General features: G+C 53.8%; 1 long non-coding RNA gene across 1 annotated transcript in view; it reads left to right on the plus strand.

The window, feature by feature from the left end:
* Positions 1-3,000, plus strand: part of LOC129684444 (uncharacterized) — a 13,708-nt gene extending 10,708 nt beyond the window's left edge. The window contains exon 2 of the long non-coding RNA XR_008721337.1: positions 2,557-3,000. This is a non-coding gene — a long non-coding RNA (uncharacterized LOC129684444). The remainder of the gene's footprint in view (positions 1-2,556) is intronic.
* Positions 3,001-10,326: the final 7,326 nt, after the last annotated feature.

Consider the following 10,326-nt stretch of genomic DNA (forward strand, 5'->3'; position numbering starts at 1 on the left):
AGGAGGGAGGAAGGGAAGGAGGAAAGGAAGGAGAGAGGGAGAGGGAGAAAAGGAGGGAGGAAGGGAAGGAGGAAAGGAAGGAGAGAGGGAGAGAAGGTGGAAGGGAGAGACAGAGAAGGAGGGAGGCACGGGAGGGAAGGAGGGAATAAGGGAAGGAGGGAAGGAAGAAGGGAGGGAGAGAAGGAAGGAGGGAAGGGAGAGAAGGAGGGAGGAAGGGAGGGAAGGAAGGAAGAAGGGAGGGAGAAAGAAGGAGAGAGGAAGAAGGGAGGGAGAGGAGGAGTTATGTAACCTGATGATCGCTTGACCAGTGGGAAACCAATGAGCCAAAAATTAAAAGCTGGGAAATAATATTAAAGATCTAAGCCCTCTCCACTGTAGGAACCACCAAGGAAAATGGAGCCACCTCTTCTGCGTGCGTGTGTGTGTGTGTGTGTGTGTGTGTGTGTGTGTGTACATTAGTGTGCTTGTGTATCCCGAGGACAACCTTGACTTCCCTTCCTCCCAGGAACAGTCTCTCAGATGTCATTTCGCTTCCTATGCTATGTGTGTGTGTTGGGGGGGGGGGCACTTCGCTACTCTTCACGCATGCACGGGTTCTAGGCCCCCGCTCCGGCTTGCTTCCCTCTTTTGAAAGGATCAGTGCCAGTGCTGCTGGACGCCGGGAAGCTGAGCTTTTACAAGACCTTCAGCCTCCGCGCTTCTCAGACGGGCACGCGCGCGTCTTCAAGGGACCCAAAGCCAGGGCTGCAAGGCCAGGGAGACATGTGGCACCCTGCAGGAGCGGGCCTGGCAGCATCTCCCCGGGGAGGGGGGGGGCGTTTGTGTTCTTCTCAAGCTTCTGCCTGATAAACACCAGAGGCGACCACCGGCTGGGGTGACGGACTGCAGCAGAGTAGCTGTCCGCAGGCTGTTCCCTGGCAGAGCTGCCCACGAATTGCCCGGGGGGCTTCCCGGTGGTGTGGCTGTCTGCGGGTCACCCCAATAAGCTCACTGGCTCGCTAGGCCAGGCGCGGATGGAATGCCTCCACCGGAATCCGCTCCTCCTGGGTGAGTTGACACTGAGTTAGTCTCCCCAGGAAAAGCTCCGAGGCTCCCCATCACTGAGGCACACGCTGACCCACACTGTCGACCGACCAAGGTCCTGGGAGGCATGTGACCTCATTACACGCCCCAAGAGGAGACGAGGAAAGAGGAGCCACTGGGCTGCCTGCCCATCCAGGGCTAGAAGGCTTGGTCCCCACATCTTCTCTTTCTGTTTCCATGTATTTCAGGGCTTTGGTTTTTGTCACACAATGCTTGGCAGCCTGACTCCGTTTGCGTGTATCTGATGAGGTGGTGTGGGACTATTTAGGGTAAGAAGTTCAAGCCTTGACCTCAGCCTCCTGGCTTGCATGATAAATTCCTGATTGAGTTTCCAGCCTCAGCAGCCACTTGTGGAATTTGTACCACCTAGCTCCGTTCTGCCTGAGGCACTGCCCTGTCCTTCCCATCTTTCCTGCTCTTGTCTGCCCTCCGCTGCTGTGTGACCTTGGCAAGCCTGGCACCCCCAGGCAGCTCACATTTCCCCCCCTCTAAAGGGAGGTGTACTTTGCCATACTGGGATGGGTTCCTAAGGATGCCGTCGCCTCTTCAAACTGCTGAGCAAGATGCTCGGGCAGATGACTAGTGTCAGATGAGCAGTGCTCAGCTCAGTCAGGGGCCCCTGTCAGCTCCCATCTCTTCTAAGGGAAAGCCCGAAGAGACACATTTTCCCAGCCTCAGAAACAGCGTGTGGACAAGTGGACAGCTTGTGGCCAGAGGGTTGGCTTGCACGCAGGGAGGCCTGACTAGAGGGAGGACAAAGTCTCCAGTGAGGTCCCGCCAGAGAAGAGGAAAGAAAACAAGGCGCCCCTCCAGGCCCAGGGAAAAGGACTTGCTATCCTTCTCTCAAGAATCTCTTTTCCTCCTGCAGGAAGTGCTGCAGGCTGGGAAAGGACTCTGGTAGAACACTCACCTAACATGCACAAGGCCTGGGTTCCACCTGCAGTGCCAAAACAATGACAAAACAAGCCGTGTCACAATTCCCCAGGGCTGCCAAAGATGGCTCGCACAGTGACTGACGTTCTTGCCTGGATGCTAAGTGAAAAGCTAAGTGTGGAGATATAGACTTGTAATTACAGTGCTGGAGAGGGAGGGGGAGAGAGACAGTGTGTGTGTTCTTGAGGCTCACTAGACAGTCCGCCTAGCCTGGTCAGCAAATTCCAGAAAAACGAGGTGGCCAGCGCCTGAGGATGGACGCCTGGGGAAGTCCCCTGCCTCCACACGTTCACTCACTCGCTCGCTCGCTCACTCACGGCTTCTCTAACACTATAGGTTTTGTCTACATTTATTGGGGGCCCTTTCTCCAGCCCTTTACTGTGTCTTATGGTGAATCCATTTGTTTGTGTAAATTGAGGGTGCCCTGGGGAGATAGGAAGAACATGGCTTATTTATCTATCTATCTATCTATCTATTTATTTATTTATTTATTTATTTATTTATTTATTTATTCATTTATTTATTTTTGCTGTCTCCCAGGTCCTAGCCAGGAGCCCTGCCCAAGACACTGCGACTCACCTCACTTCAAAGCAAGGCCTGGCCTTCTGAACGGCAGCCACCATAGCCTGACAGCGTGGCCCTGCCATGCAGCCCGCACTGACGAAGGCGGAAATGGGCCCACGTACCCGCTTGTCATGGCCCAGTGTGTCCCAGGCCTTTGGAGACCTCAGGAAACCCCCGGCAGCTTCCTGAGGCTTTGATGTGCCTCATAACAAATGCCCGTGGGCCCCACATTCGGGTTCAAAGTTGAGCGGTCCTTTTTAATTGGAGCAAAAGCCTCTTTGCAGAGGAAGTCGGCAGGAACCACACCACAGGGTCTTTGAGCACAGCCAACAGCCGTGGAGCTGCAGACAGGCACACTGGCGATGCTGGCCCCACAGCGAGCGTGCAGATGTGTCTATAAAGCAGGAATTCCGCTTGTGAGATGCCTCAGGTCTGGACTTTTTCTTTGGCTCTTACTAAACAAGAGCTCAGAAACTGCAGAACAAAAGCATCGTGTCCCGCCTCCCAGCCGGGCCCCTCCCCCACAGGACAGATAGCTTCCAGGCTCCCCCTTGGCTTAGCAGAGTCCTGTCACAGGGGCCAGCCGTGTGTGCACTCGGTCCATTGCTGCTGGCTGGGGCTAACCTTCCCCATGTGGAGCCGTGTGTCGGAGCTTCCAGCCCTGGGTGTGTGTGTGTGTGTGTGTGGCCTTGGGGCAGTCACTCTTGGCCAGCATCACTGGGTGCTGCGTTTGTACATGGGGACATGGCTGAGTCAGCAAAGCGCTTGCTCGTACCTTGTGCCTGCCTTTGCCGGACACAGAAGACTTCGAGGTTTTCTGAGACGCTGAGATAAGCTGGGATTCAGAAATGCAGGAAATGTGCTCTAAGTCGTAACACATGGAAGCTCACCCACTCTTGCTCCTGTGTGTGAACGTTCCTTTCGGGCTGCCCCTGAGGAAAGAGCAGAATGCCAGCGTTCTAGAGTGCCGTGTGCTGTGGTGGCTGGTGTCTTGGCAGGATCTAAAATCCGATGGAAACACGCCATGTCTGAAGGGAGTTTCTAGAGGGGGTTAACTAACTTGGGGAGATCCTCTCTAAATGAAGCGTCACCTTCCCACCGGCTGGGGTCCTAGAGGCAGTGAAGAGGAGAAAGCCAGCTGAGCACCAGCACGCATCCCTGCTTCCTGACCGTGGCCGCCTGTCACCAGCGGCCTCATGCTCCTGCCGCTGTGGCTGTGCACTCTGAAGTGTGAGCCAACATACCCTTTCCTCCTGGAGTCACTTTTGTCCCAGTGGCAAGAACTGTAGCTAACACAGCTGTCACTGCTGCTGAGAGAAAGGGTCATTACACAGCAGGCTGCAGATCCTCCTGCCTCTGCCCCCAGAGCACTAAGATCACAGGCGTGTGCCGGCATCCGCTGCACATGGAATGCTTTGAGTGTGGCAGCCGGGAAAAGGGGGTGAGAACTGTGAGGCTGCACCAGTTTCTACTGCTGTGGTGGCCAAAGAGCAAGCTGGGGAGGAAACAGTTTATTCGGCTCACACTTCCACAGCACTGTCGGTCGCTGAAGGAAGCCAGGGCAGGGGCTCCCGCAGGGCAGGAACCTGGAGCAGGAGCTGATGTACAGGCCGGGGAGGGTGCTGCTCACTGGCTGGCTCTCCTGGCTTGCTCAGCTGCTTTCTCAAAGAACCCAGGACCACCAGCCCAGGGGTGGCCCCACCCATCATGGGCTGGGCCCTCCCCATCCGGCAGTTACAGAGAAAAAGCCTTACAGCGGGATCTCATGGAGGCGTTTCCTCAACTGAGGCTCCTTCCTCTGATGACTCTAGCTTGTGTCAGGTTGACACACAAAACCAGCCAGTGCAGTGGCACTCCAGGAGCTGTGGCATCCAAAAGTGCCCACAAGGCTGGCCTTAGGAGCAGCTGTTCGCATGAAACACCAGACAACGTGGAGAAAGCCTGTGAGCCAAGCATCGCTTGTTGGCAACTAAGGCAGAGATTCACAGTCTTCCTCAAACTGCAGCGGTGGACCTCAGAGTCCAAAGCAGGACGTCCACTTCTGAGACAGATGAGAAAACAGAATGGACATATGTCCCGTGGGTGGATGTCTGTCTGTCAGCCCATATAGCAGCTCCACATGCTGGAATCTTCCTGCGGTTTAAAGGCACCGCAGATGGCCGGGGCATCAGATGTCTCTTGACTACCCTGAAAGCAGAGGAGAAAGTGACCAAGCCTGGACAGCAGACAGCTTGACCACAGCAGTGGCCCGTGAGCCCGGTGGTGGACAAGGACCTTTCCGAGCTGCCAGAATCTCTGCTGTTGGTGCTTCAGGTATAAAGTCACTTGGGGGCTGGAGAGATGACTCAGTTTGTAGATGTTTGTGCTCTGAGTGAAAGTGGCCCTTAGAGGCGCATCTGTTTGAATGCCTGGTCTGTAGCTGCTGGAACTCTTTAGGAAGGATTAGGAGGTGTGGCCTTGCTGGGAGTGGGGATGGACTTCGCGGTTTCAGAAGCCCACACTGCTCCCAGTTTGTTTTTGCTTCTTCTGACCCACGGTTGCTGTCTCAACGTGAACACAGCCACTTCTCCCGCACCATGCCTCCCGCCTGCCACCTCTGTCCCCACAGCGTCTGCTCATGGCAACAGAACCGTAACTAAGAGAGTAAAACTCCGGTGCAGCAACACATACTTTTAACCCAGCCCTACAGAAGCAGGGAGGAGGGTGTCTGGAACTCACTGGCTTGGCAGCCTCCCCCGCACGGTGAGTTCCGGGCCAGCAAAAGACCCTGGCTCAAAAAACAAGGTAGACAGCCATAGTTGAGAATTCTGGAATTTGGGTTTCTTAAACACACACAGACACATGCACACAGGGAGAGAAAGAGAGAGAGAGAGAGAGAGAGAGAGAGAGAGAGAGAGAGAGAGAGAAAACAATGTGCTTTTGTTTTAATCCCAGGTGTGGGATCTGTGGCCCCTTCGTCCTGCTGCAGCAGCTGACGATGATTTGCCTCGTGCTCGAGCAGAAGCGTTGTTTGCCTGCTGCAGGTAATTTCTGTGGTCGTGTGACTTTGGAATACTGGAACTTAGGAGAGGACATGTAAGTGCAAGGTCCCTGAGAGTCGTGGTGGGTGTTGGTTGTTTGGGGAGGTTGGTTGCAGCTTGTGAGTAGCTGTGGCCAAAGGAAAGAAATTAGATTCAGCCATCTCCCTCTCCTTCCCCTTATCCTTTCTCCTCTGTCTAGTTTCTCTCCTCTCTAGTGTTGGCAGGTGAGACTGGGGGAGTAAAGGGTGGGAGAAGAGGAACCCACAAAGTAGTAAAGACCAGCCACAGACAGCACCTGAAAAAGGACCCCTGTCCTTCACATACACAGTCACATTCACACCTGCCCTTATTACAAACAGGCACATGAGAGAGAGACAGGCAGGCAGACAGACAGGCAGACAGAGACAGAGACAGAGGGACAGACATAGAATTCGACAGAGAGACAGACAGACACAGACAGACAGAGACACAGACAGAGACAGACAGAGAGAGACAGACAGTGAGAGGGGATAACTGAATACTGGTAGACTCGCTGAAGCACCCAGGAATTCTGAAAGCCTTCTCGCCCAACCTGGAGACTTCCATCAGCAGTCTGCTCTCTGGCCTTCTCCCAGGGTGTTCGTAGACACCGCAGTATGTCCAGCGTCTATTTTGGAAGCCGGCCAATCACATTTGTTTTTGAAGCTTCCTTCTGGGTAGTGGGCTTCTAACTGTCCTCCCCAGGAAGAGCAGGGCAACCGCCTATGGACACATCTGTGTGGAAACACGGGTCTCTGAAGATGATCCTTCCGCTCAGAAGAGATCCTTCCGCTCATCATGTGCGGTTCTTCAGAACTATCAATGACCCGTCCACTGACTGTCCTCTGTGACTTGAGGTGTTCTGAGTCGCATGTGCCTTGGTGTGAAGGGTGCTCTGTGCCTCTGTCTGCAGCCTGCTGTGCCTTTCTTTCCAGCTCTCATCACGTCTGGACCCTCTTCTCTGGCAGTGTTTACTTTGTCACCGGCGATCCCGCAGGACACTGGCTGCTCTCTGTCTCCCTCGGTATTCCTCAACTCTTTCTAAGAAAAACTGATTTTGTTTTATGCATTTAAGTGTTCTGCCTACAGGTGTGTGTATGTACCAAGTCCATGATGTGCCCAAGGAGGCCAGAACAGGGTCGACACATTTCCTGAAGCTAAGTTAGGGACAGTTGTGAGCCACCACGTAGGAGCCGGGAACTGGGTCTTCTGCAAGAGCAGCAAGTGTCCTTCACGTGCTTTCGGAATGCTGGGAGAGACTGGGGAAACACCAGGTTTCTTGACTGGTTGACTGACAAGAGGCTGGTTGACTGACAAGAGCTCGGCTCTGGGCGCAAAAGAGCTGCAAAAGCCCCTCCCCCTCCCCCGCCGGGGAGACAGAGCCCTGCTGAGTGCCAAGGACGCAGGCTGCAGGTGCCGCTGGGTCCAGGTGCTGGGCAGCCTGCTGACCCTGCCCTCAGCAGCTGCAGCGTGCACACGGCAAGTACCGCCTTCCGAAGCGAGCCACAGAGGATTCCCGGCGCTATTGGCAAACATCCTCAAATCCTCCCCAGCAGAACAAAAGCAGAAAATTAGAAAATTACAAGCCTTTACGATTGTTCAGTAATTCCCATTGTAATTGGGGTACAATTGTTCAATTTTTTTTGTAGGAACCAAACAATCTATGTCTGTGCCCTGCTTTTGAGACTGAACTTGCGCATTCAGCCTGCTATGATTAATTCTATAGTCGTTCTGCGCCTAACCACAGCCGCTTACACATGGAGGAGGCTTTCATAGCTGCACTCACGGGCCTCTGTTGTCTCATATCATTCTTTGATAATGTGGTAGCAGCTCTTGTGTGTGCATGCCTGTGTGTGTGTGATATTTTTAAATATTTCCCTTCAAATGGCTTGAAAGAAGATTTCTAGGTGGGACCAGTTCTGTGATTTGAGATTTTTCTTCTTCCCCCATGGCTGCCATTCCTCACCAAAGGCCCACTCACCCTTCCTTCTTTGAGGCCATGATTGGTGAGCTCTGGACTACCACAGGGGGCTGCCTTTTCCCACCAAATATTTCAGGGCTGTTTGCAAAAGGAAGAGAGGGAGGACCTGAGGGAGGGGAGGTTTACAAATGGAAAGAAAGATGGGTGGGAAAGGTCAGAGATGAGTTGTGCTCTACTTTGTTGGTTTTGTGAAGGGATCTCTCGCTGGCCAGGAACCGAGCCCGTGGGCCAGGCTGACTCCCAGGCATCTGCCCACCCCTGCCAACCTACCCTGCCGGATACAGACAAGCAGCCACACCCTTTCATCTCCTGCATGGTTCAATCGTGTCTGCAGCTGATGTGGCAAATCACACATTAACCGTGTGACCAGACCTTCCATATGGGCATCCTCACCAACGGTGCCCCAGGGAACCCCCGTGCCCAGGGAACTCTCCAGCTCATTTACCTCGCAGCCCCACCCTCTCCACAGCTCTGGCTGTGGACTTTCATCTGGGGTCTGTCACTCTCACGTCCCGGATTAAAGCTTAATTGAAATTTCATTCCCTTACAGTGAGACGCCAGCTTCTTGGGTGGCCTCTGATTGCTACGTCCACATATCTTACATTGGGCACCGATGTAGCCGATTCCACGCAAACGCTGTTCGCCTCAATGCAGGGTCGGCTGAAGACGGTTCTTTCGAATTAGAAACCTTATTGTTTAGTGGGACTGTAAAATCAGACATTAAAACTAATCAGTTAAAATGGAAAACAATGACCCCAGCAGTCCCTCAGGAATGGAAAGAATGATTGATGATTCCAGTCTAAGGTGTGCTTTTGAGGAAGATGGGACGATTTGTACAGAGGCCTCTGGGTGGACGGGTAAGAACAGGACACTCTGTGAGCAGATGTGGAGAGGTGCTGTGAGCAGGAAGCTCACCACGTCCCCACCAGCGGCCTTGTCTGGATGGATCCGCCTCTATGTGTTCATGCTTCTTTGAGGACTCGGAAGCCCCCCATGTTTCTCCAAAGTCTTGGGTCCACAGTCTGGGTCCCAGAGGGGGAGGGGCTGGCAAGACAGAAGCACCAGAGGCCTGAACACCGAGGGGCCTGTCTCCCCTCCGGGTGGTCCAGGCTAGATGTTTGATCTGCCCAGTATACAGACGTTAGCCGTAGACTCAATATTCCAGAATGTCCATCGAAGGCCGGCCTGAGAGCACAGCTCAGCTCAGCCCTTCCCTCCCTGTTCCTCCCGACGCCAAGAAGGTAACTGTCACCCTCCCAGCTGCCCCAGCTGCTTCAGGCACCCAGTGATGCAATTTCTCTCTTTTCCATACTAAATGATCTCCAGAAAAGACTGGAGCAGGAGCTTCGGAGACGGGCCGGTAGGGGGAGCGCTTGCTGGGCCTGAGAGTAGACCCTAGACATCCCAGAGAAGCCAGGGGCCACGAGCGTCTGTAGCCACGCCCCAACAGGGGAAGGCAGAGCCCAGCACTGGCTGGGCATCAGTCAAGGCAGAATCGTGAGCCCAGGTTCAGTGAGATGTCCTGTCTCAGAGAGTAAGGCAGGAAACAGAAGAAGACACCTGTATTGTCCCCTGGCCTTCACAGGCACACACCCGTAATAACACACATACAGGCACACAGCGCACCAGACACAGGTACACTCAAGCACATACACACAATTAACTTTCAAAATAGAAAATTCTTGCACAAACTCACTGACTTTCACATTGAAATCACTCAAGACAACAGCCTCCCCAGGGCTCTTTTCATTTCAGCAGAAGTCCACGGTTTTCTGGCTGTGTTACTGTGAGGGGCCAGGTATGGCGGGGTCCAGAAGTCCCCGAAGCTTGCAGCTGGTGGGCAAGTGAGATGGCTCAATGGGTAAAGGTGGGTGTATACACACATGAATATAATTGTTATACAACGTATATAATACAATTATATAATAATATAATTGTCCCATCTTTTTTGTTTGTCTCCTGCAATCCACATTAAGGGACTAAATTACCTAAAGATAACTAAAACACACGTCCTTAGGCTTTCTTAAAAAGGACAAATGTGAACAAACACTGGGAAACTGGGGGAAATCGAAGAAGGCATACAAGGCTCCACACCAGCGTTCTCGGAGGAGGGGCCACCCAGGCAGGGACTCACACAGAAGCTGTCTGAAAATGTCAGCCTCTCCTGAGGGCTGCCCCAGACAGCTATGTCATGGACTCGTGTGCACCAGGGTGGCCTGAGTGTGTCAGCAGCCAGGTGAGCCCAGTGCATGGGGAGCGATTCATACAGTATCCGAAGAATCTAAGTGTCTACGAGCCTGGCTCACCTCATCTTTATGACACACGCCGAGCACACTCAAGTGTTCCCGTTGGCCATCTATGCCATGCAAGCTAAGCGTGCCCAGGAGCGCCTGCTGGCTCCTTCCTTCTCGAGCTTGACCTCGGACTGAGCGTGCTCAGGAAGATACACGGTGAGTTCTGGAGTGTGCCCGTCCCCAGCGTGCTTTTCTGCAGGGCTCTCGAAGTGCCTTTGTCCAGGGGCAGCTTCCTATGGAGGGACCCTGTGCCCTCGTCTCTGCCCGCGATGACCCTTCCTCCACGGTTCTTCATCTTGGCTGCGCTCCTCTCAGCTCTGAGCTCTGGCAGAGGCAGGCGCTCTGAGTCTACGCGTGCATTGCTTACCCAGCCGGCCGAGGGCGCAACTCCGCTCACCTACTTCTCTGTCCTTTTGGTCTTCAGTTCTTCCCA

Source organism: Psammomys obesus, unplaced genomic scaffold, assembly GCF_907164565.1.
Source record: "Psammomys obesus unplaced genomic scaffold, mPsaObe1.curated_primary_1811, whole genome shotgun sequence".
Classification (NCBI taxonomy): domain Eukaryota; kingdom Metazoa; phylum Chordata; class Mammalia; order Rodentia; family Muridae; genus Psammomys; species Psammomys obesus.